Consider the following 23,642-nt stretch of genomic DNA (forward strand, 5'->3'; position numbering starts at 1 on the left):
AACTTGTTACCATGCCAAAGGTATTAAGTTTATCAAAAGTGTAAACAAGGCCTTTGAGTTCAGCACTGTTTGGCTACCTTCTAATCTACTTTCAACTTTTGTATGAACAGTTGAACACATCTATTGAATACCTACATCACTTAATGAACAATTCATTTCAAATCCAACTCTGTGACTAAACAAATGAATTAAAACATGCTACACTGGCTAACTGTACATAAAGCATAGCAATGTTGGTCAAGCCCGAATCCCATCACCTCGTGTGTATCACAGGCAAGCACCATGTTTCCTTTATCTGAAAATCATTTGGACTCTCAGCAGACATTGTCTCCGTTCGCAATGCAGTATATTATAACACAGAAGAGCACAGTGACATGGGTATCACTGAAGCTCCAAGGGAAAACATGTCGTAGTAAAAAAGAGCTGTGTGATTAACATACCCCAGGCTACAATGTAAACATATATACAGCGTAAAACTACAAAGCAAGCACTGAACAAATGCCAAAGGAAACTTGATGAAACAGGCATGCAACGGGGCATTTAGAAAAAATGAGGAAATTCCAAACCACACACGACTTTGTACAGTGTTTTTCAATCTGTCATGACAATTCAATTCAAACACATTTATTCTCTCTTCATGACAGAAATGAAAAATAATATAAGTATTGAACAAGATATAAAGTCCACTAGAGGTGGCAAAACCTTGAAAGCATAGCTTGTATCAGGCATGCCATTACACAAAAACTGGCATTCTTGAGAAGTAAGAAACGAGGAAATCAGCGGATCCAAGGAAAAGTTGCATGCCTGATGAAAGCAGTGTCCGCAAGGGGTGGTGTGTGTGTTGACTCAGGCAGATAACTCAGCTGAGTAGTTGCCTCAATGCAGACATGCTTGAATGCTCATCACCTGTGACAGGAACTTGCTCCATCAACTATATCATAAAACAAACCAATGAACATAAAGCAGCGAGTACAAAGGATAATAAGCGACTTTTGTGGACATTTCAAACATTCCATGCTTTCCTGACAACTGAGGGCGCTGTTTCTGTGTTGTTACTCTTCAGATAAAGGGTTTTCTGTTTAAATTGTGAACCCACATTTTTGGTAACTGAAAAACATTTGTGCATAGACTTTTTCTTCGATTTTTTTCACATACTGATACAACAATTTATGACTAAAGCCAAAAAAATTCTAGTCTCAAACACCCTTGTAAATGGCAATATGACGACTGAATATAAAGATAAATTAGACATATAGCATAGGTGCCTGAAAAGGCCCTTTAAGCTATTTCAACCCCGATACAAACTGAGTGCACAGTCACAAAAGTAAATATCTTGAGTTTCCTTTGACTGCTTTAATTTCTTAAAGGGAATATACATCATTTGCTTTTGCTGTAATTTTCAGAAATGGATGGAATTGGGGGTTGGAAATATATAGCAAATATAGTTACACTGACTTTTTTGAGGTTTTTGGTTCAAAAATGCTATAAAAACCAAGAAAAACAACAATTTTCCTGTAGTCTGGTTCCCTGACTCCATTTAAGAAGAAACAGAGCAATTTACGTACATTGGGGAATTGTAAGGTCAGGGAACCAGTCTAGCTGGCTTGTACCCGTTCATAGGTGTGTAATCGATTGCAAACAAGTGCAATGGTCAATTGGGGCCAGTATTTGAAAAAAAGCCAGTTTTTTCCCAACGCTGATCGGCCGATCAGCGTTGGAAATTGATACAAAAATACCACTTTTCTTGAAAATGACAGTATACCAGGTGCCATGATTTTACAGGATGCTTTACACTGTCATTCACTAACAGTTCAGCAAGGTATTTCAAAATGATTTGGTAGTTTTATTTTTTGATGTTTGCAAATGTTGTATTTTCCCTTTAAGTATGATGTCTTCAATCATATCACACAGACAATAGCCATGTATATCACCTCCCCTTTGCTGTCAGTTATTAAATAAGGAATTACCTGTTTGCAATGATCAAATACTTCATCCAGACGATACACCTCAGCATCTGCCTTGTGCCAGTTGTCTTCCAACACGCGCATCTGAGTGCAAACAGTGAATGCAGTTTCATTGATCCAATTATATGTTCTAACAGACATATAGTTATTAGATGTACTGTCCATGCTATTTACGAGTTCACCCTGAAACAAAAATTGATGTTCTTAAATTCAGGCTTGCAACTGGGAATTTAGAAAAAGCGAGGTAACTCCAAACCACACAACATTTTGTACAGTATTTTTCATTTTGTAATGGCATTCATGAGAAGTAAAAAACGAAGAAATCAGCTGATCCGAGGAAAAATTGCACGCCTGTAAATTGTTATTTTTCTAACAGTACAAAAGTTACTCACTTTTGAATTAAAAATTTGGCACACATTATTTATGGAATAATTACTCTTCAAATGTCAACTTGTTTTGCAACACAACAATAAATAAGTTCTTGAAAGGTTGCAGACACCAAAATAAGAAAAGGTTGCAGACACCAAAATAAGCAACAGAAGATAGTTTGATCATCAAAATAAACCACAAGATGAAGAGTCAACAGGAGAAAAATCAAAAAGGGGGGGGGGGTACAATCTGTCGATGGGGGCGCTGTTCAAAACCGACAATTATGCACACAAAGGGCCAATATATGGTGCTTTTCAGGGCGATACATGTGCGAAATTCTGAAAACGGCAGATGCCACAAAAAAGGGCACCACTTCTTTTTTGATAAGGGCACTTGTTCAGGAAAAAAAGGCACTTCGTAAAAAAAGATTGGGGGGGGGGGGTAAGGGGGGTATGACCAGGCCAAACTGACCCGAAACATTAGAGATATAAACTGAATCCGAACCGAAAACGATCTGAACTCCCTCAAACCGACCCGACCCGACAAAAAATAAGGTAAAACCGACCCGAACTGACCGACCCGATAAAAACCAAAAAAAAAAAAACGAATGCCTTAATTGCTTGGACAAAGTGATCACTTTTTGTGTGCCTGCCCTTACCCACGTGGCATGAATTCTTTTGCAAAACCATCGTCTCTCTCTCTGTCATACTCAGTGGGTTGATCGAGAGTAACTCCACTTACTGGACAAACGCATGGTATCACACACGGTATCATGAAAACTGTTACAATCTTATCTATTTCACTGTCAGTCCCATCCGACTGGAGAAATTAATACCGTTGGAACTTGATAGTGCGCTCGGTGGCCACACCACACTAGGGCTGCGGTCACAGTGACTGTCAATAATATTGCATCACCTAAATTTCTCAACTGTTTCGGTTTATTTCGGTTTATTTCGTTTTTTTCAAAAGATGGCTAAACTGACCCGACCCGAAAATATCAATGCAAAACCGAAACCGACCCGACCAAAAAGATGGACAAACCGACCCGACCCGAAGTCGGTTTCGGGTCGGGTCGGTTTCGGTTTCGGGTCGAGTTTGCACATCATTAGTCCATGCCTAACAGCTTGTTGAAATTGACCCCAGATGAAAAATAAAGGTTTATTGAAGTCAGTGGCATGAAGGATTTCCAGAAAGATTTGTTAATACAATAAAGCCCTCCTAAATCTGCTCAATGGGCGTTTTTTTTTTTTATATTTATGAGCAACATTATATTTTCCTCCCTCGGTCTACAGTCTCTATTATATTTACATGTTTGGTAGCTCTAGCATTCAATGTCTCATAGGACAGTCTCTATTATATTTACATGTTTGGTAGCTCTAGCATTCAATGTCTCATAGGACAGTCTGTATTATATTTACATGTTTGGTAGCTCTAGCATTCAATGTCTCATAGGACAGTCTGTATTATATTTACATGTTTGGTAGCTCTAGCATTCAATGTCTCATAGGACAGTCTGTATTATATTTACATGTTTGGTAGCTCTAGCATTCAATGTCTCATAGGACAGTCTCTATTATATTTACATGTTTGGTAGCTCTAGCATTCAATGTCTCATAGGACAGTCTGTATTATATTTACATGTTTGGTAGCTCTAGCATTCAATGTCTCATAGGACAGTCTGTATTATATTTACATGTTTGGTAGCTCTAGCATTCAATGTCTCATAGGACAGTCTGTATTATATTTACATGTTTGGTAGCTCTAGCATTCAATGTCTCATAGGACAGTCTGTATTATATTTACATGTTTGGTAGCTCTAGCATTCAATGTCTCATAGGACAGTCTCTATTATATTTACATGTTTGGTAGCTCTAGCATTCAATGTCTCATAGGACAGTCTGTATTATATTTACATGTTTGGTAGCTCTAGCATTCAATGTCTCATAGGACAGTCTCTATTATATTTACATGTTTGGTAGCTCTAGCATTCAATGTCTCATAGTGCTCCTGGCGTTCAACTAAGCAAACTCTCAGCCTCTCCAACTGCAACAAATATAGAAAGAAATGAAAGTAAATCAGCTGAACTGCCAAACCGAAGGAAAATTTGCTGCACATAAGTTGCGCACAACTTACAGTATCTAGAATTGAATACTTGAAATAAAAACATGAAAAATGAAAATATTCATGCACACAGAAAGGAAAGCATAACATTTTGCTTAATTCCTCTGCTACCGGTACTTGCTAGAATTCAAACCTTCATAAACTTGTAACGCAAGTCACCCATAAACCGACAAGGCGAGTGCACAAAAAACTGGCCCGGTTCCGGAATGTTTCACTTCATATGCAAAATAGACGCGCATGCACGTCGATCAAGACAAAAACTTTCGCCCAGAGTGCATTTACTGACGACGGCATTGCATTTGCTAAATTTTTGGGGTAGTTATATTTTATGGCAAACTTAGGGGGTCCATTTTTGATCAACTTTCCAAGGACAGACCTATCGACCGACCAACCGTCCACAAAGTGACATGAAGAAGCTCCTGCCAGAGCTTAAAACATGTAAAAAGTTACTGCTAAACCAACAGAATTTTGTTTTGCTGGCGTCTTTTTTTGACACTTAACTTTGTTTAGACACTTAAATTTAAGGGATCTTCTGTGAGAAAAATCCACTCTAAATGCTTTGACTTTATAGAACAGCACAGAGCTGATGGAAGACTCCTCTTTTAACCATAACGCCAGTAGGCCAGTTACCATGGAAACGCCCATATGCTTTTAAGGGGCTCAATTTGAGTGGTACTCATTACACTGTAAAAACATGAACATTTATAACTTAAACACAAGTTAAATACGAGGGGTTTACAATCTACATAAATTGTTGCAAAAAGCGTTTATAAGTTAAACATTATAGGGTTTAAAGTGTATGAACCCTCAGAAAGAATGAAGCACACTTTTCCAACAGCTTCTAATAATTCATGAAGCAAATGTAAAGTTGGTTTGTCATTTTGCTTTTTGGAGATTGCCTGGAAGCAGCTTTGTTTTTGGCATCGTGTGAGCAACATAGAGAAATCTTGACAGCACAATAAGCCAAATGGACATTTCACTGGCACATGTGCAAACTCTCACCAGCTATGCATTTTTTGGATAAATACAATGTATCAGCAGTCCTAGTCCAACAGTTGGCAGGCTTGCAGCATCACGTGCGTTTGGTTATCCAAAATCCAGATGTTGATTTGGCCTATTCAATACTTATATCAAAGTTTATTTAACACCCAAGTAAATCCTTGTCATTTGATTGGAGGATTCATTAATTGAACCATTGCATTGCCTACTTCATAACCGTGCATTTTTGGTTCCATTCACCGTGCATTTTCGTCCCATCCCTTTTGATCTATTGCACGCCGCGCGCAGTGGCCCGGCGCTATTTCATTATTGTCAATGATTTGACTTTTAAACCTTTGTTAGCCTTGAACAAACTAAACAATGTAGTGGATATGATACAATTTTGTGAGTTTTGTTTGTTCTTAAAGTTTTATCCTCCAATTGAATGACAAAGATCTACTTGGATGTTGTTTCAAACAAATAATGAATGTTTTGCATTCGTGCAATGGTGACAATATTTTCATTCGTTGAAGGATGGAATGTTCCATTCAACTCGGCGAACATTCAATCATTCAACTTATGAAATTATTCTCACCATTGCACTCATAAACATTCATTATTTGTATAATGAATTGTCCATAAAACTGAATCCAAAGCATCGCACTAAATGGAAGTCTGCTTACCTCCTTCTTGAGACTCAGGTTTTCTCTAATCAGCTTATTTCGGACTGCTGTTGGCTGCGATGCCACTCTCCCATCAACGTCATCCTCATTGCTGGATTGAGAACAGCCTGACAAGACATTGTCCAGCTGTTCTTGTAGGAGGCCCTTCTCCCTCTGGGCAACTCGCAGGCTGCTGGTCAGTTTAGCTGTCTCAGTTTGGAGTTTCTGGTAAAAACATGCCAAGAAAATAAATTAAATTGAAAAAAATTGGAAATGGGTGAAATTTCAATTTCATTAACAATGTACATGAAACAATCATCTTTGTTTGTTATATTGGTGAGATTCAGCAACACGTGTTATGTTGACTGCTATTAGACTACAGAATACAGGAGTGCAAGTGCAAAGTCATACTTGCTAGGCAAACTTAAAATTTGAACTTGTAGTTCAAGCAACAGTGAAATTGAGGCTGTTGGGGACAATGAAAATAATGTTAATCAAATCAAGTTAGAAATAGTAACTTTCTATCTACTACTTTACGTTTAGTCTAGAGTGACCGCAGGCCACTGTAATGTCCAAGAAATCAGTCTATCCATTGAGGTTGGTAGCAGTAATAAAAGTGACTGGTGACTGCCAGCTAACCTCAATGGTTGACTTCTGATCAGAGAATCTCTCCAAGTTATCAGCCATGGATTGCAGTCTTTGCTGTGCATATTGCAATGCTTGCTGTTGTTCAGTTAATGATGCATTGCGATTAGCAACCTCCTGATGTAGACGGCGTTCCTCCTGCATCTCTGATTCTAGCAGTTGCTCACGGATGACGCACAGCTCTCGATCATGCAACTTCTGGGATCTCAGGAGTTGGGTATGGAGCTGACACCTGCGATAGAGAAAGACACAAATATCAAGAAATGGGTGCATACACATTGTACGATAGTGACATTCACCTGACAGGGATGTAAGGATGAAATACATCCATCAGATTTTAGACCCTGTGTTACCACTTTTTCTTAACTTCACCTATATGGAAGGATTCCTAATGTACTGCTTAATAATAATAGCCATGTTAAACAGGAAAATATGAACCCATGGAAGTAAGAGAATCATTTGCCGAACTAATTTGTTTGAGATAAGAGTTCACCAAACTATTCTGCTCCAGGGTTTAACATACCGATCAATTTTTATGTAGCTATAATATATAACCAGCGAACGTAAAACCTGATCATTTCTAATTGGACAAAACTGTAATGAAGAATTGTTGGCATCCCGATGAGAAATAATGACCAAAAAACTAGCATATAACATATAAAAGAAGTATCATAGCCTGTACTCATTGCGTGCGAATGTTTCTGGCTATGTCAATAGAGGGCACTGTTTTTTCTTATGTTTCTTATGGGAACAAACTAGTTCAGCAAACAATGCTCTATAACTTCAATGGGTTCCAGTAAATTGAGAATCCTTCCATATAGGTGAAGTTAAGAACTAAAGGGGTTACACGGGGGTACAAAATCCGACGGATGTAGTATACATGTACAGTGCCAATATGTTATTTACAGTTTGGAAACAGCCTGAAATCAGGCAACTACAGGAGGACTTATATCCCATATCAGAGGTCTGCAGTCACCCAGGTAGGTTGCTATGTTTACTTACCTCAACCAACAGATAGAATAAAGCGTGTAACCAGTAATGACAGTGCAATGAGCAAGTCATTACAACCGTGTGCTGTGTCACATAATACATATTGTACAGTGTAGGAAGGAAACTATTAATAATCCCAGGAGCAACGAGTGGACCACAGAATAATGTAGTGCGTCCATGTCCAATGTACCACAAGGTCGAAGGTCTTAGATATATTGGCACTGTTGTTGCCATGGATCAGGATCGAGGATTCATGTTTGCTTGAAGATAATAATATTCATAATCACTGCTTTACTATAAACTTCAAATGGTGTATATGTGTGTAAGTGCATGTGCTCTTGTATTACATACTTGCCGAGGACAGATACATTCATCTTTTGTTGTAAATGGTCATCGGACTTATGAGTGTGTGCTTAGTCTATGGGAGAGTGTTAAGTTATAGGGACAAAAGGAAACACAATGCCTTGCCCTAACAATGGTAAAATGAGACTGTGTGTGTTTATTACAAGTTGATCATTCACAAGTTGATCGTCCCCATATGGCAGACTTTAACTTTTGGAGGGGATGAGGCGGTGAAGACACCTCCTGTGAAGCAGTAAGGCAGAGCCTCATATTGTAATACATTCATGTAGGTGATATTGGTGAAATTTAAACCTAGATTGTAACATTGTTGTACAATGAGCGACAGCCATGACAAATCTAAACACACAAGATGCTTTTAAATGTTCCACATTAAGGGCCTTTTGGCCGGGACCATAGATATTTCTTTGAATTTACTGTTGTTTACTATCCATGGCCATTATACATACATGTATACATAAATGTTAGATTTGGAGCTGACTTTTACCTTTCCTCTTTGAGCTCCTTGACTACTGACGCAAGGGTGTCATTACGAGCCAGTAGCAGCTTCAGAAGCTGTCCTGAGAGCGCCCTCGCTTGCTCAACCTGCTCCACTAGGGCTAGACTATCATCTTTACTCTCTTTCAATTCGTCAGCCTTGTTGACTTTCATATCTACAGCACATATATTCTGATTGGTGGATGTCTCCACAGCAGTGAATGCACTGCTACCGGATCCACCAATAGCAAAGCCGCTGTCAGAGGGGCTTGGGGTGCGAGGTTGTTGCTCTAGTGAGACTGACGGGGTTCTTGTAGTACCATATCTTCATCATTGATGTCTTCATCTTTAGATTGGATAGCACTCAGGATGGAAGCCACTAAGGAGCCAGATGCAAGCTCATTTGTCTGTGATTTGGATTTGGATTGGATCATCTTGGAAGCTGCAGTTGGCTCAGAGGCTTCTTTATTCAACTACAAAGAAAACAAACCAATTATTCAATCAACTTTAGTAGGCTGAGATAACCAAAGTATGCGCATGATACATGTACATGTACAATGCAGTCCAAGCAACCATCAGTACATCATCTATAGAGGATTTAATGGGCTCTATCGTTCTGAACAATTAAAATATCAGGTTTTTGAAGGAACTCTTGCAACATTCTTTGCAACCAGACCTTTCATTTTGAATGTTTTTTAAACCTGTTGGACAGCTGTATTAAGGTGTTTCCATTGCGTGTGAACATACTCTATATGTGAACATGTGCCAATCACACACTACTCTAATTGAGTACTACATGCTTGTTGTCCAATACAGAGCCAGCAATCTTCACAGGTTATGAAAGAATCCTATTACCTGTTGGTCTTCCATGCTGATGTTGAGATGAGTGAATACGTCTTGTATCTTCTTGAGTAGTGCTGTCAATCCATCGGCAGCATCTCTCATCTCAGTGGCTTGGTTGAGTAGCATCCAGTGAGCATGGGCCTTTGTGTTATCTAACTCACTCTGACAGAATTGAAGCCTCTCACTGCAAACAAGACAAGGCAAACCTAGTCAAGCTGGTCCCAGAGAACACACAGTTCTATTCAATTGAATCAGAATGGCTAAACAATTTGTAGAATAAGATCTATTATATAACCGACATACAGATCCTTGTCAGTTGATTGGTGGAACACACATCACGTGACATTCGTTATTACTCCCATTCACGCCGGATCTCAAAAAATCCCATTCGCCCATGGGGAATGGGAAATATTATTAAACAGTTAGGATCGATGCTTGTTCCAAGACGCGGTACATGTATTTGTGTGCAAATGCATGCTGGTGAGTGCGTTCAGCGTTGTGTATATTGTTTTAAAGAGCCAGCGCTACGAGTTGGGATCAAATATTTTCGCGAAGGGGTGGTTTGGAAGAGATCAACACATTTTTCGCCAATTTCACCAACAAGGATCTATATGTTAGTTATATAAAAACAAATATTGAGTGGCTTTAAATTGTGTAATGTGAGGAATATTAGCCCTTGGATTCGCATCGTGATATGGAAAAGTCCAGATTTTACCTTGCGATAATATTCCTCCCATTTCACTCTGAGCCACTCAATATTTGTATAGAGGTAACTTGAGGAAATGACAAATGCACATACACTGTTTGCATGGAGACTGGTCTTATATGAAACAAGCAGTGCCAGACTAATACACATGTGGTGTAGAGTGCTCAATCATATCTACAAACAGGCAAGCCTCATATAGCTGCTCCCAGACCATAGTGTAAGTCACAAGTGACAATCAGTAAGTACCGGTAAGATGGGTAATCAATCTAACTTTCTAAGTCACAAGTCACAGTCAGCCAGCCAGCCAGTCAGGGGAGTCAGTCAGTCAGTCAGGACACTACACTGGGAGCAGCAGGCACTAACAAAGCAACTATACATTGAACCTTAATTAAGTCTGATAATTACACAGTTGACCTGCGTATACATGTACATGTATGTCCTTCATGTGCCAAAGTTCCAAGTAACAATAGCAATAATAGGTTATATAGTAAACTCCGGCTAAACGGGCACTCTCGGGACCTGAGAATTTGTGACGACTTACGCGAATGCCGATATCTGCTGTAAGCCGTCATTTTGCCGGCATAAATGAATGGTCTTTTGCACACATGATTCATTGCACTAATTGGCTTCAATTTACCCTGGATTATCTCCTCAATGCTTGAGTTGAATCCAGCAAATTAATCCTCGAATTGTATCATCACGTTTGGGGTATTGATAGTGGATACCACGATACATATGTACGTGCACAGTAATGCGTGCGTGGTCCGGTATATACCACGCACGCATTGACTGCAGCATCATTCAATAAGACGACCCCCAAAATGGACAGAGCGCATGCGTCCAGCCTAGAGGGGGTACTGGTATTGATATGCTCACGATGCATATGCGATGTATGCAGCAAAGATCCTATAGCGCCGCATAGTGGTATGCAGTAGAACACCCTTTTTCAACACCGATGCATGCAGCGGTCACGGGCTGTGCGAAACCACTTTTCACTCCACACTTTGCCAACCGCAGTACAGGAAGTCGATGCCAATGCGTGATTTGTTGAATGCCGACTTACACAAAGGATTTTGTAATGCTTTTTATGGAAAGGGGACCTAGAGTAACATGACGACTTGAGCGAAATGGTGACTTATAAAAGCCGACTTAGAAATAAAAAATTCAATGGAAATGCATTACAGACAATTGGGACTTTAGTCAGAGGGCCGACTTGAGCGATTTGACGAGTTGTACGATGTCGGTTTTGCCAGAGTTTACTGTAGCTGTTTGGAAATCACTGTTTTCCCACTGACCTTAAAGTTTCTGCAGCACCTTTCCACTGTGATCCTGATTCCTCAGCCTTGGAGAGCGCCACCTTGAGGCGAGATAGCTCCAAGCTGGTGACTTTGAGTTGGTCTTCTGCTTCCCGGGCTGACTCTACCAGGGCAACTCTTTCCTCCTCAAGGAATTCAATGTTTTCCTTAAACTGCTGCTCAAAGTTCTGCAATGATGCAAGTGTGACTGTGTCAGTTAGAAGTCTACCTCTATTTCTATAAGTGGAGCCAACTGTTTGCCATCAACAAGGTTTGCTATCTTTCCAAAATGGCTGACACACACAATGAATCTAATCCTGTTGGGGCAGAAATTTTCCAGTTTCTACATTAGAAGTAAGTTCATATATTACTGGAAACATTTCACTTCAAAAATTTAGAGCAAATCACAAAAACGGTCGCACCACCCACCAACCCTTTTTTTTCCAATGTAATAGGAAACACATCTTTTTTTCTTGGTCTTAATACATATAGTATGATTGATCCTAACAGTGATATGTGGTGTCTTGTGATGATTAGTTCCCCACATACATAAAAGAAAAGAAATGCTGATAATGTTTGGCTAAGTTACTCCACCCTTGCAATGGGACCCTAAATAACAGAATTTGTTGTGGGAGTCATAATGTAGACCAAGAATGCTGGCTGGCCAAGCCTGCCATGCAGCAGGGCAATCTATGCAAATATATTGCATTACAAAGTGCTTTACACGTCAGAACAACTTTTTGTGAAAGTAAGCAAATATTTCCCAAAAAACACATCATTTGTTGGCCATGGCAACAAGGTGTGTGACTGCTGGATGCAGTATATCAACCAAGAATGGAGTCAGTCTTCAATTTCTTTTTAACTGAGTAATTTGGACACTGCCAAGGGGCCAAAGTCAGGGTGACCCGATAGTAATGTGGCCCAGGCACAAGTGGCCGAGCTCTGTGACAACAGTAACCACTTTGAGTGGTCTTATTTCAAAACTAGGCTGTATAGCTCTCCTTTGGCATGACAATAAAAAGATCTTGGAGTTTGATATCTTCCTAGAAATCTCCCACTTGTTCACAGACATGACAGAGAACCAAACCAACGTGTCAAACATCCCATTTCCACAGGAGTCTGCATTAAAAACTTTTTAAAACATGATAAGTTTGTCTTTTTATATACCTTCAAAGGGAATTGATACCAGTCCCATCTTCACTTTAAGTAAAGGTTTTGTCATTACATCAGTACATACTTTTCCAGTTAATTGTAAATGATCCGACTTGGCATTAAAGGAACAACATGTGACCTTTAATCCCTGATTATTTTTAACATTACAAGTTGCCAGAAGTTTCGATTTCAAGACTGTCAGACTTGACTCGATTCTACAGTAAACTCTGGCTCAGTCCGCAGTCTCGGAACCCGAGAATTTGTGACAACTTATACGCGAATGCCGACATCTGCTGTAAGTCGTCATTTTGCGGACTTACATAAATTGAATCATGGAGTAAAAATCGATTGAATGGCCTATGCACATCTGTATCTGGATCAATACTGCAAACGATCTCTCATTATGGGATCACAGGCTTTGATTTACCCTGGTTTATTTCTACGTCCATGATTGATTCCAGCAAATATATCCTCAATGGTTATCACCACATACAGGCTGACGTATTGATCACAGAATGTCATGCCTGTACGCATACGAAGCAAGGATGGCCAGCCAGCATTAACAGTGTGGTGTAGAAGTTAGAACGCTTGCATACACATATGAGTACAGTTAATTACATATTAAGGCATGCGTACGGTACGGACATGCGTGGTAAAGTTCATTCAATAATGGGACCCCCTAAAATGTACAGAGCGCATGCGTGCAGGACTAGAGGGGTACTGGTATTGATGTGCTTACAGAATCGGGGAAACCCCTTTTTGATCGCGCACGTGGTGGTGGTGGTGGTTTTTTTATGCCAACTTATGCGGAGGAATTGATGTAGTTGTGAAGAAATGGGACCAAAAGTAACACGCCGACTTAGGCGAAATGGCAACTTACAAAGGCTGACTTAGAAATGAAACTTTCAATGGAACTGCATTAGAGACGATCGGGACTTTCGTCAGATGGCCGATTTAAGTGATATGACAAGTTATACGTTGTCGACTTGGCCGGAGTTTACTATATACTCATACCACAACTACCATCTTTGAAAACCGGCAGCTGATCCACTTCAAAGTTTACCAAAATTTGTCTGACCATTTTATCTGCCCTTATCTTACTGTGCAAGAGTCCTGACTTGGACTTGAGACTACCTAAATTTACTCAAGTTAACTTGTGCATGGTCTTATGTATCAAGTGACTGGCTAAGACATCAGGCAATGCCAAACCTACTTGAATCTGTCTGGCCATCCTCTGTGCATCTGCTTTTGCCTTCTTGCTCATCTCTCGCTCCCACTCCAATGATTCCAGTTCCTTAGCTTGTTGGTTCATTATCTCCTTGTTTCTCTCAAGTTCTGACTGTAGGGCAATGATGAGATCTTGACTACTAGACAGTTGATGCTTCTGGTCAGTAGTCTCAGCAGTAAGTCTGAAAACAGAACACAAGAATTACCCAAGGTGATTACCCACAAAAATGACCCGAACATTGTTGGAAGTTTGCCAACCTTTTGATTTTAGATTTTTACCAAAAAGGTATTCTGAATGGGGATAATAGCGTGATAGAGCAGTTGTAAATGTGATGTTTAAAACTGGTTAGGGCCCTGGTCGTCAACAATAGCCCTCGCCTTCAGCTCAGGCTATTTTCAGCTGCCAGACCATTAATCAGCTTTAAACCACATGTTCATAACTGCCCCATCACACTAAATACAGGTTATTTATAGTGAAAATACTCCATGACAATTAAGTCTTTTGATCTTGGAAATGCGATAAATGCTTGCTATGAAATATGGCTTGCTACTAGAGACATACATGCCTCTGATGTAAGTAGCTTCCATAGCAACTAGCAAGTAAGAAAAAACATTCCTAATTTTTTTAATTCAGCTCCTGAAACAAGTTTTCAGGAAATGTGGCATGCACAACTGTGTGGCTCACAATACAGAGAAAGTGCAGTATTTGACACGCTTATGGGGCTAGCTTTTGACCAAAACAAAGTTTCCACTCCATCTGAAAAAGCATTTTTGTAATAACAATGTTGATGAAATTGGTATCAAAACATCCACAACTTATCAATCTATAAACTCACTGTTACTGCTGATTACCAATGATTGCTAAATGTTAGGAACAGAGTGCTATCATTAGGAAATATATCAATATACACTGCATTGGTTTGTACCTTGTATTCTGCAGCATGAGATTCTGAATCTCTTCTCCAGTCTGTGAATGCACTATCTGCATCTCTGCCGTGGTATCTTGCCATTGTTTACTCTGAATAGCCAAAGCAGCTTCCACTGTGCACTCTGCCAGGAAATGCTCGATACTCTGCTGCTCTAATGCCTTCATCTTGGCCATGACAGTCTCATAATCACTTTTGTAGCCAGACAATTCTGTAGTAAACAGTTCAGGAAAAGGATGTTTTAATTATATCATTTACAGTTGTATGTGATATAACCATAGAGCTATATTAAATTACTAGAGCGCTAACTCGATGTATAAAGTAATGCCTGATGGCCGCATCCATGTTTGTGCACAAACCTATGGAAAACTCGAAATTGTGTACCGCTTTTGTACGGCTATTTGCATATCTGCGTTTGTATTCGATACCGGTGCGTCATTGAAGCCGATACGCAAAACCGAAACGCACGATCAGCAAATGAGCGTTTCATTTTGCTCTATGCAAACAGGGCAACGTGTGCGCGTCCCTCGCTGCAGATGCTTTTCGCTGTGACGTTTTTGAACAGTCATGACGCGCTTACGTTGTTTGCGTATCTTCTACTTGCGCGTTGCATTTAGAGTATACTTTTAAAATTCAATCCAGCTATTTTGATTGTCTTCTACAAACACACAAATAAATTCAAAATGTCTGCGCCCAGAGCGGCTTCAAAGCGTCTCCCCGCGCAAGAATGAGGAGTTAGTGCTCTAGTAATTTAATATAGCTCTATGGATATAACAAATATATAATATGCAAGACATTCCTGCAAATGACTAACCTGAAACGGACCTGATCTGACTTGAACAGATTAACCAGATCCAACTGACCAGATTAACAAGACCTAACTAACCTTTTCTTTTAGAATTTGGTTGTTAAAGTATGAGTGTTCATACTTAGCAGCAATATCTCATAGGGGATTTGTGAGAAGTTATAAGATTTAAGATCTTTCTACACATGACCGACCAGACTGACTGATCGGACCTGACTTGATCTCACCAACCTGACCCACTGACCGACCAACCCACTGACAAATTGATTGATAACCAACTGACCTTCCAACCAACTAACCAACTAACCAACTGATTAACAAAATGACGCATACTCCCACAAATCCAGCATGATTTCCATCTATTAAATAGTAACCAGTTAACCAACTTTTATCAGACTAAAGGGCCATTCAAAAAGTTCGATGTTTTTAAATTTCAAGTTCAAAGGTCACTTTTTTTGAATTAAAAGCTAGAAAATAGAAAAAAAAAACTCTTTTAACTTGCCAATTCAACTCTCTGCGTACCGATTCGAAATACTTTTAAGCCTTTACCGTACGGCCGGGTACAGTATGCATCTGTACTACCGCACAAGTACAATGTATCATGTATTGTGTATCCATCGTAGCACCATGTATGCATGGGTGCGCCGTGCAAATGGAGCGGACACCAGGTTCATGTGTCTTAATACACGCCATGAGCGTCGGTTACCAATTGCGACAAGGAAATAAACCTACTTGTGTTCAACATTAGGCAACCTGCATGCGCATATGTATCGCATGCATGGTATCTGCGTCCAATGAACATGGCAGCGTCGATGAGTCTGAATAGCGCGAGTTGAGAGTTCTTTTTTTCTATCCAAAACGACTGAAACTTCTGAATAAACTTCATGAATAATTGGAGTCATTATACCTCTTAACGCCAAGACAACAATCATTGTTTTTAGAGCCAGCTAATGTACTTATTATCACCGTTTAGAATGGACAAGTTTAACGTGTTCCAGGTTGATTTCCTACGTACAGGAATGCCAGTGGGCCGTGTTGTTGGTAAGGTGCCGTGTACACTAACCGCAGCTGAATTCCGCCGTCACTGAACTAGACATTTGTCCATTTTTTTTATTGAATGGAAAATCAAAATTTTAAGATCGAAAATCAGGGTGGGTGGGTGGGTCAAAACAAGTTCGGGGAAAAAAAAAAATCGAAATTTAAAAACATCCAAAATGTTGAACGGCCCCTAACATATGTATCCAGCCACAGTATTACTTCTGACCTAATTTTGTATTCTGAAGCTCTGATTTGATCTCATCAGAAGTCTGTGAGACCTCGTCTAATTCTCCCAGTAATTGACCCTGACACTTGAGGGCGTCCTTCTCAGCATTGATAGCATCCTGTAGCTGTGTCTGTGTATAGTGTTGCTGGTCCTTTGCTGTTGCTAGCAGCTGTTGTAGCTGCTCATTCAATGCTTTGGTGTGATTCATCTCATCAACCATCGCTACTTGCTATAAGGACAAAAGTAAGGTTAAGAAAGTTACGATAGACAAAAACCAGATTCACACTGTATAAACTGTAATGCTCACACTTGTGGAAATTGTTTTTATCCCTCATTTGATGGACACTCTTAGAATGGTTTTAAAAGGGTGTATCTGTAACCACCATTGTAACATCTATTATTGTCGACAGGCGGTACACTGGTATGGTACATTATTTAATTTGTCATATCACAGCTTGAGCTAATGTAAACAATTGGAAGCTAAATTACAGGTGTAATAGAGAGAAAAGGGGAATAAACCAACTGATGCTTTCATATGAAAGAATTATATTTTTAAATGTCTTTTTAGTTATTAAAAAGAGCGCAAGTAATTTGTTTCCAGATTTGTGTGGATTTCTGAATATGCAAACACACCTGTTTGTCCAATTCATCTTTCTTGTCCATCGTCTTTGTGAAGAGTGCATTCACTAGACTGTATGCCTCTTCAATACATCCAAATTGTTCCTAAGGAATAACAATCACAAAATAATACTCAGTTATTTTATGAAAACTTGTTTTTAAGGCAGAGAGAAATGTTCATATTTCATGCACAAATGTCTTTTATTCATTACTTTCCTGTGTTTTGACTTGTACCAAAGATGGGCGGAAAAATTGTAACGTGAATCACCGAAAAGTGAGATACCAAAATGTATCACTCTGGAGATTTTATGATAATTTATTAACTTAAATGGTAGCATCTGAATTACACCCAAAGATGTGAGGCTACTAACAAGATGTTTAAATCAGTGGGCAGTATGAGGAAACTTGGAAATGAAGGGTATTGACATTATTGCCATGTCCTTTTCTTGTAACGCAAGTTACCAATAAAAATGTATTGGCCAACCAATAGAACTTTATTTTGTTGACATAGTTTTAGTAGTTTAGTCACTTAATTGCAAGAGATACAATGCATGTGAGGAAAAATCTACCCTAAATGCTTTGACTTTATAGAATAACAGCACAGAGTTGAGGGAAGACCCCCTCCCAATGTAACACAAGTTACCATCAAATTGCCGTTTTATTACAACTTGTCAAGCACCTGAATCTCAGCGGCTTTATCCAGTGTGTCTTTCAAGTCAGTATAAGCTTGTAGTTCTGTCTTGAGCTCAGCAATGGTAACCCTAGCTCTCATGTAGTGAGGCTCATAGTTGTTCTGCTCATAAAATGCATGGAGATCAGATACCTGCAAGGATAGGCAATCAATACAACTTCAAATTACAAACCACAACAGCATTACATCAATAATCTATTCCAGAGGTTTGTTTTTCACTTAAATGGACAAGGGATGTTTGCGACGGTTATGATGCATCGGTCAAGAAAAACAAATGCTGAAGTCATTCCATAAATGAGACAGTTGCTTAATATTGGAAACAGTATTGGATCAAAAAGTCAAGATCAAGCCCATCAGTCTTAGGAATAGGCTTTCCAAACTTTGAAACATTTTTATAAAGCATAACTGTCACCACTATGGTAGTAATTATGAACGTACATGTATTTTTAATTTAGAAAATGTTTTTCCATCCTCCTTTCCCTTTGCTGTAATCAAACAATTCTGAGTTAACAAACTCCCTTAAACAAGACATTGCTTCTACTTAATGGCATTACAAATGACTTACTTCTTGCTGTTGTTGTTTATAAGCAATACACAGGTCCTGTTGTAGGTTGTGGATCTCCTTTTGATACTGATCTCTCATGTTGATCTTATCCTGGTTGGCAGTTGATAACTCAGCGGATTTCTGTTTGTCCAATCAAATTGATAAAATGTAGGATGTAAATTGACTGGAAAAATGACCAAACTCAAGCCATTTAAATGGCCTGATGATGGGCAAATGTGTGTGCCTATACGTGTGCATGTAACTTGTGGGACAAGTTGAACGTAATGTTTAGCCCTTGCATGTATATTGCACTGTATTATTAACTGACACTGTACAATACTCTGGTCTTGGGCCTGTGATAAGGTCAATTATTAGCTAAAACCTTTCATCCTTTAAGGCAAGGTTTTTATAATTTTGGTAAATTGTCACTGAATTAAGGATGGGAATGTATGTTTAATATGGTGAACTGTTAAAACATTTAAAAACAATCTGCAAATACCTCAAAAATGCTTCCGTCCGTCCCAAAAAGTGTGAAGGACAGGTATGGAATATTGATTTACAAGTTCAGCAAAGATATTGTTCGTTTAACAGCTTGTACCGGTACTGAGGAAGCGAAAGAGAGCGATATACCATCTACCATGCAACCAAAGCACAATTTGCCAAGCGGAACTCAACTGCGATGCCAATGGAACTCATTTAACGGTAACAACAGTAATTGCCAGGGCCTGAGAATTTCAAGGAAGGACTGTTATTTCCCATGATCAGATGATTGCCGATTTGTCAAGGAATTAGTACACCATTCTGATCATTTATTAAAAGAAGGTTCATGCTAGACCATGCTGTTTGCCTGACCTGAGAAGGCTTTAGCGGGCTACATTCATCAAGATAAATTAGCAATTTATAGCCAACCTAGACACAAAGCGCAAATATTTCCAGTATCAGTAAAATTCTTATTTATTGGGAGTTAATCCTGTCACACTTCCTTTTCAATGGGGTAGATTCAGGCATACCACAGCCTGAAGTAGCTATGCGATTTGCACTTAACCAACAACAAAAATGAATGCCTTTTTGTTCTTGTATAATCATGTCTAAGCCCAAACTCTCCCTAGTTTTGAGAAATACATGTAGATCTTTTATACAAAAACATTTTGCTCTTTGGTTTTTGTCATAGATGGACTTGAACCAGCTAGATGTGGCCAAGGTTCACCTTTTGGATTTTTTGCTGGTTCTCGCACGATCAAGAGCATAGAAGCTCACAGTTATCAACCAGTCAACAGAGCGTGGCGCATGGTACCGTCAAACACGGACGCCCACGGAATGCGCAGCAGGCCAGGTATATACGCACTGATGTCAATAATTACAACGGCAGCTTAAATAAATTGACAAAATAGGAGAAATGAAGACAGGGTCTTGAATTGTATTTCTTGCGAATACCTGATGTAAGGCTTCTTGTAGGAAAGCTTGTTGATTCATCTGCTCACCGACTTGAAGGAGAAGATTATCAACCTCTGTCTGTAACGACTCCTGAAAAGATGTAACGAGAAAGAGGCAGTGCTATTGTCTAGTAGCCCTGTCGATATCAGAAGTTTTGATTATCGATACATGTACATGTATATCATTAAACCAATATGGATTATAATCAAAGAATATTTCAAACAAACATTTTTGGTATGTTGCAAGTTCTTACCAGGTATACAGTTTGTGTATTGGGCTGAATCACTTTGTAAAAAAAGCAGGTTAAAATCTACCTAAAAATACTTTATTGCAGAGTTTCAGCGGGTAAAAAAATTTGCTCCTGTATCACATATGACATCATCACTTTGTGCATTCTTCGTGTGGAAGCTGCTTGAGAAGCTTGGAGCAGTATGTAAAAAAATTTGAAAATATTCAAAAACATTTGAAGAGTTGAGTTGTGTACCAGTACCTGTACGTGAAAAACACATCCATACCTATTTTGTCTTACCAAAAATGCATCTCGGCAACATTTTTACTTCAAAAACTATCAGAAATTACCCCTTTTGTATTTCTTCCTTTCACATCCTTGGTGATTGAGAGTGCAGAAGGCATTTTCAAACCAAGTATTGTTCTGACTTTAACGCGACATCAGCGCAAATGTTTAGCCGCCTCAAAATATCTTGCTTAGCTCATAGACTGGTAAGCCTATATGACGATCTTTCACGATATTTCGATTTAATTTTTATATCGGAAATCGTATCGATCTCTTAAAAAAAATCGGCACATCATGGAATTCGATATGCCGAAAAATATCGCGATATTCTTTTGAATTACCACTTTTGTAACCATTAGAGTCACCACTGGACTTTAAATAGAGCCGCTACAGTGCTCCCATAAAAAAACGCAAACCACAAATTCACTGTTACCGCATTGTACCGCAAGGTCTTACCTATCAAGGGGCAGAACCAACTGACTTAACGAACGTCACGTGTATTGGATTTTGCGTCTTCCACGTGGCAGTACAAACATGGAGCTATACAAACAACACAATCCAGACCATCTTTTTAACCGATTGTTCTCAATTTCGCCCCCAAGTACCAAGTGAAAACGTAATCACGTGCGTCTAAGTTAACCGAAGGGAAAACAAGTCTCTGACATTTCGCAAAGAAAATACGGTGCCTGTTTTGTGACGGAAATGTTTCATACAGAACACTGCTTATTCTCAAAACGATTCGATTGGGATGATTTTTTAGACATGTTTTTCCGGAGAAGAAGTATGTAAGTTCAGCAAGGCAGAACAGAGGCATTTCACCATGGATACCGCACAGGTACTAGTCTCTGAAAGAAATAGTTGAACGAGAAGTTGTACAGACAAAACACCGCAAATAATTGTAGATTATGACGTTGAGAAGTGAACATGTTTCGTTTCGGCGCACGGTCAGGGGAGCCCTCGTCGGGCCCACAAATTTTCTTTTCCCAGGCGGCGCAGCCTGCGCCTCATCAGGCCATAGATCAGGCAGACCCAAACGACATCCGCATACATGGTTGTTAAGCGCCTCCTACAATACTTTTATGATACGTACGCACTATATAATGGTTTTGTTTCCCCACAATGTGGCGAGCAGTGCGACAGCTCAGTCGATACTAAATTGTGATTTTGCACCGCGAGGTTGCGGGGTTCGCGAATCCACGGTTTTGCACCCGGATTTTTTTTAATTTTCTAACCTGAGGCTTCGGAGGTTTTTTCAAAAAGGGAAATAAAGTCCGAATTCCATATATTATATATTTTCGATTTTCTTCTCATGTTTTTAGAAAAGTAAAGTCCAAAACTCCATAGCGTATATGCGGATGTCGTTTGGGAGAAAAAATTTGCTGCCGGGCCAACGACTCCGGCGAAATAGATCAAATTTTCCTGCACATATTTTCCTGACTCGTTCCGTCTCTGCCGTGGCTGTACCCGGGCACTTACACTTGCTTAGTGCCAAAACTGTGCCAAACTTATGAAATCAGTTCATATTTTAACAACAAAAAACGTCGAAAACCAACTGTTCAATCGTGACTTTCGTTCAAAAAATTGGAAGAATTTTTACAAAGGGGTGCTTCACCCTCTTTTTGGAGTTAACATCGTTTTTCATCAATAAATTCTTTAGAAAAAAATACTTTTGTGAGTTTGTAACAATGAAGAACTTTTTCTGAACAAGAAAATATTTCGGACTCCATAAAAAAAATGTTATTTGTAATTTTGAAAGGATGGAAATACTGGTAAATTGTTTTCAAGGAAGCACACCCTTGACCGCAAATGGTGTGGGCTGTAACGGTCTGCACGTGGCATCAGTGCGGCGTGCATTGCGTGCTGGTACTTCGTTCTTTCCTTGTGAGATATTTCTATTTACACATTTTTATCAAACATTTCAAGGTAAATTTTTTCGATATTTGAATGTGGAATTTGTTTTCTCCTTAATTGGCAAAGTAAATGAGAATAGTACTCAAATAAAATTGATGATTTTGTTCAGGACATATTCGGACCATCGGGACTATCGGGTTATTTTTCACGGCAGTGGATGGTGACTTTGGTCGTGTTTTTTGTTTATTCCATTGTTCCATGAATGGAAAAATGACGTCATCACGATAATATTGCGATATCCGATATTTTTTCCATGATATTCCGATTTAAAAATAAATGGATATCGAACAGGCTTATAGACTGGTTCCCGCCAAACAAAGATGATAAACTGCAATTGCACTTAATGATTGCACATACATTAGACCTACGTGAATTTCCTGTCATTTTTAGTCGGTCCCGCGATTGGTCCTTTTGTTCAAGCTATACAAAGTGTAAAGCCCCATGGAGTAAAAATAAAACCGATTGTCAACACTACCAACATGTTGATGTCTTCGGGCAAGTATAAGTGAAGATCATGAAAAACACCTATTTTGACGTGATTTACTTAAAATAACGAGTTTCAACCTACTTGGCACTTTAAGGGAACCATTTTGTATTTAAGATTCTTGCACTGCCTTCTGTTGACAAAACTGTTTTTGTCCAGTGGTCCTACCTTGCTCAAACACCGGCCAACATTTCTGACCAATATCATTTACTCATATCAAATTTTGGATTTTTCAATTTCATTAAAAAAATGATAGACAATGTCAATATCACACTGTAATCAAGTAATATTGATATTTCGACGGAGTAGTGTGCCGCAAAATTACTTGTTTGGAACAGAAGTACAGAGAGACACCAATGCCATACCTTTGAAGTTTGTCGCAATTCAACCTTCGGATTAAGCTGTTCCAGCCTTTCCACCACCTCCCTCCGTTCAAGTTGCTCTCTGGCTCCATCTAGTTGGTGTTGTAGCTCAGCTTTGGTTGTCTTCATTGTCTGAATCTCACGGCGGAGGAGTTCATTACTGATACATGCTGACTCCATGTGACTCATCAGACTGCTAGCATCCAGTTGGCTTGGACTCTCAGCTTCTAATCTGTCAAGATTTAATGGAAAAATGGGTATTAATGACTGTAACATTCAACACCTTTATTGTGGAATTGC

General features: G+C 39.2%; 1 pseudogene; it reads right to left on the bottom strand.

The window, feature by feature from the left end:
• Positions 1–23,642, bottom strand: part of LOC119726957 — a 24,692-nt pseudogene continuing 1,050 nt past the window's right edge.

Source organism: Patiria miniata, unplaced genomic scaffold (assembly GCF_015706575.1).
Source record: "Patiria miniata isolate m_02_andy unplaced genomic scaffold, ASM1570657v1 HiC_scaffold_2, whole genome shotgun sequence".
NCBI lineage: Eukaryota > Metazoa > Echinodermata > Asteroidea > Valvatida > Asterinidae > Patiria > Patiria miniata.